Source organism: Euprymna scolopes, chromosome 6 (genome assembly GCF_053919585.1).
Source record: "Euprymna scolopes isolate OS-2025 chromosome 6, ASM5391958v1, whole genome shotgun sequence".
Taxonomy (NCBI): Eukaryota; Metazoa; Mollusca; class Cephalopoda; order Sepiida; family Sepiolidae; genus Euprymna; species Euprymna scolopes.
The window spans coordinates 153,327,320-153,332,164 of record NC_136487.1 but is presented as its reverse complement, the minus strand read 5'-3'; positions in this window follow the sequence as shown (position 1 = coordinate 153,332,164).

Here is a 4,845-nt window from a genome sequence, read left to right as displayed (position 1 = left end):
ATAAATCGACTTTTGTTTGTATTTTGTACGCCTAAAGAAATGTGAAAATGTGTAACTTATAGAAATGTTATTTTATTGATATAGGTTTGAATTGTGTTTTATTGTATCTCTATTTATTATTTGCAATAGTATTTTTTATTGTTTCTATTTTTCTTCTTATAATTATTTTCAGTATTTTTATTGTTGTTGTTATTATTATTATTATTATTATTATTATTTGTTTCATATTGTCTCTTGTAATCCCTTTTTAACAATCGTAAAACCTACTATAAACTATAAATATGTGTCAATATACACGTTAAATTTGGTTAAAGATGTTATTATTTCGAAATAAAATTAAGATTTAATATTACACTATTATTTAATTAAATGGTTTTATTGTTTTTAAAATTAATCCCATTGCAATATCACTTTTCGGTTGTTGTTGTTGTTGTTGTTGTTGTTGTTGTTGTTGTTGTTGTTGTTGTTGTTTTGTTTTGTTTTTGTCGCTGTTTTGTTGTTGTTGTTGTTTTTGTTGTTGTTGTTTTTGCTGTTGTTTTGTTGTTGTTGTTGTTTTTTGTTGTTGTTGTTGTTGTTGTTGTTTTTATGTTGTTTTTTTTGTTGTTCTCGTCATTATTATTATTAGTGTTATTATTATTGGTGCTATTATTATTATATTATTTTCATTATTATTATTAATATTTTTGTTGCTGCTGTTGTTGTTATTGTTGTTGTTGTTGCTGTTCTGTTATTGTTATGGTCATTAAATTATTATTATTATTATTATTATTATTATTATTATTAGTGATATTATCATTATTATTGTTGTTGTTGTTGTTGTTGTCGTTGTTTTTTTCTTTGGGCTTCTCTTTTTCGAACTATCCGAAACACACATTTGTTATACATCTATATAATACAATATGAATGGGATTTTCAATTAAGATTGATTTATTTTTGTACTTCATCGAATATTACACAAAAGTGTTCTCGTCATTTTTTTTTTTGCCGATTATTTCTTAATTCTTCCAACGAAATCTGAACATTTCCTTTGTTCCTCTTTTCCATAACGTGACGTGTAATTTACCTGGAAGGTCAGCTAATAAATACCTGGTACTAAAACCCCAGGAGATACTGTTTTAAACGCAACGGTTGCCGGTTGTCGCGAATAACGCAACGGAAAACGCCATGTTTACTAAAATAAAGATGAAGAAAGTAATCTAGCAAGTAACTATAATCTGTGTACATAGACATGCGTGTTGGTATGTATGTGTTTATAAATGTTTTAGTGTATATTTGTTTGTGTGTGGGTTTGTATATATTTGTTTGTGTGGTTTTGTATATACTTGTTTATGTTTGATTGTGTATATATTTGCTTGTGTGTTGTTTTGTATATAGTTGCTTGTGTGTGGTTTTGTATATATTTGTTTATGTTTTTTTTTGTATTTTAAGAAAGTTTTGTTTATGATCAGGTGTGACAACGTTGCAGTTTGTGTTGTTTCGTTTAATACACACGTTTTCTGTGTAAATCTATGTGATAAATTGTACGTATAAGCGTCAATATTTTGTTTTTTGCGTGCGTCTATTGGGTTTGTTTACATTCATTTTTACTGCCTGTACTAGGAAGTTATTTTCATATTGCTTATATGTAAGTATATGGACATGTTATGTGTGCGTTTGTATTTGCGCTTGTGTGTGTTTATATTTGTGTTAGTCTGTTTGTATTTGTGTACGTGTCTATGCGTATATGCAAAAATGTATATGTCTAAGTCATAATTGCGTGATGCGGGCGATGCTCCTCTTTGTCTATCATGTGTCTAAGTGTGTCTCCAAAGTAAGTTTTGTTCCCCTTTCTTTTTCGAAATCTCCTTTGTTATATATAAGAATACTGATGGTTCGATTGAAAGGACAGTCAAATAGAGGTCTATACCAACAGACAAACAAGAAGAAATAAGGTGGCGATGGCTCTTTAGTTACGAAACAACTGGCGTAAGGCGAGTTGCGACCGCTAAGGAACTCTGAGCAAATGGAGCGCAATTGCAATGAAAAAAAAAAAAAAAAGGCGACGAGGGTGATCTGTACGCTGCGATTGATGGCGCGCGAAAACAGAAGCAGCAGCAGCAGTATCCCTAATAGCAGTAGGAGCAGATTAAAAGGATGGATTTATAGGGGAAATTCCCTCTCCTCCTCTTTCACTAGTCGTCGCTACGTAAATATGTTGTGAACAGAATCTTTTGCATTTTATTCCTGGCAAATTCTTATGAAGCATCTGTGTAGCTTAATTGCCATGCATATATTTTCATATCTTACTACCTAGGTCTATTCAGATATTGAGGACTGCTGAAGTAAACTGCAAATCGATACTTAAAATGATATATTTCCTCAAAACATTTTATGTGTAAATTTTATGCATGAATAAACTTTTGTACAAACAACATCGCCTGAAGAGGTCGCCCATGAATGTGTACTGAGATATTAATGCTTATGAAAAACAAGTAAAAAATATATCTTATTGAGCACTCTTGTATTAACCTCGTTGCAACTTCATTGGTTATTTTAGATATGGAAAATATTAATCTTGAATCACACACACATATATATATATATATATATATATATATATATATATATATATATGCGTGTGTGTATGTATATATATAGGGGGTTCTTCAGTCTTCAACAGACTATGGATACCAACGAAATGGGTACCTGCGCGTGAAGTTTTTGTGGCAGGAGGTGCGCAATCTGCAACCACACCTCTCCTGAGTCGACATTGTTAAATACCAGTGGCAAGTGAAGTGTATGTACAGGACGACTGGAAACAAATGCCGATATAAGCGGAGAACACATAAAGCGCCTAGAATTCCCAAATGGTCACCCATCTGATACTAACCAGGCTCAACGTTGCTTAACTTCGGTGATCTGACGAGAACCGGTGTGTCAACGCGATTATGTCGCCTCAGTGTATATATATTATTTCAGGTTAACATTATTACGAGGTGAAATAGACAATGGGTTTAACAATACCAAACTATAACAAGATATTCTTTTTATACATTTAATATATAAAAGACTGTATGTCTGTCTGTCTGTCTATCTGTCTCCATATTTTCAAACTCTATCACTTCCGAAACTAAAAGTCGCCGAGCTAGGGGCCTTCAATTATCGAATTTTTTACGGACCGTTCTTTTATGGGTCTTTAGACTGTTAAGATAGTTTTTAAGAGGTCAAAAATGGGTCAAAATTGAAAAATCGTTATAATTTTATACATTCATCTTAGTTTATTTTTTATTTTTAATCAGCTCATATGCGTGTCATGTTGATACAGCGGTAACGTCACCATCTTTGAATGCTACAGTTTTGCTTTTGGTTTCGGTTCTAGCTGATGACACCCAAATACTTTTCTTTATTTTTTATTTTTTTTACATTTGAAATCACGACTCTATAATAATCTATACGAAATCTGGACAAATTAAAATATCATATTTAAGCGTATTTTACGACTGGATAATGCCAGGCGCCCTCCCTCGATAGTTTTTCATAAACATTTAGGTATCGCTACACATTCAGTCTCTAGTTATTCTTAACTAGTTGACTGAAACATACTTAGGAATGTGTAGCGATACCTAATTGATTATGTAAAAAAAAACAAAAGTATATATGTATATATACGCATACATGTGTATGTACGCGTGTGCGTGTTTGTGTATTTATAAATATATATGTGTGTGCATTTATGAATATATATATATGTGCGTGTGTGTGTGTGTGTGCGTGTGTGTGTGTGTCAAAAGCAGTGGGTAATAATATTATATACATACAAGCAGGACATCATTATCATATACAAAATGAAACGATAAATTTTTTTGCCTTAGAAAACAACACCACAGTTTTATTTTAAAACTTTATTTTAAAAAATCAATTAAGTAACTTCATTATGTAGTAGAACTGACATCTATTCAATGTAGCCGCCTCCAGCCTCAATCATCTCTTCGATATAGGTTTGAAACTGAGAGCATGCTTTTTCCACAAGCGCCGGCAGATGGCGGGGATCAGGCTGCCTGTAGCGTTATTAGATTTCATGTTGGTGATGTTCTCGACGTATGAGCAAACGAAGTAGTCCAGTGGGTTGAGGTCGGCAGATGAGAAGGGTCATTGGGAAAAGGATACTGTTGTAGCACTCTTTCTGAAGCCAAACCTGGGTCTCTTTGGGCTTGTAGGCCAGCGCTGAGAGAATGCTGCCACACCCAGGGTCTGCCAGTGACCACCTGATTGCACTAAGGGATCACAACACTCTTCTGTACATCCAGGTACACTTTGGGGTTGACTTTCAGGCTGATTTCGAAGATGTGCGGTGGCATGATGTGATCCTCATTTAAAACCACACCAAAGATCATAACCATGGCCGGAAATTTCGTTGAGCTATGTCCTCAACTGTTGAATCGTCCAGATTTACGTTTTGATGGAACTGGCAATGGTCTTATTTCCATAGTTTTGATCGGTAGAGACCATAAATTGTACAGCAGTGCATCTCCGATCTCGCTGGTTGAACATTGTGTCATTTTCAGACATGATAGGAGGAAGAATTTCTATCGCTCTTGGGATTTGTAGGCAAGTGGCCAACTAGTAGATTATCTACAACTTGGTCTTCGGGCCAAGATCAAAGTATAGTATCTGTTCCGGCAGATACTGCAAGCAAAGACCATATGTGGGGGCAACCCCACATATAAGGCCTTGGTCAATGTAGGGGCAACCCTTCATACCAATTGTCACTATCCAGCTCCCCTACTCCCCGGGGAGTTGGCCCCCATTTCCCTTTCACTCCTCACATTAAAAATCGGCATTGTGCCTAATTTGCTCAGTGGGGGA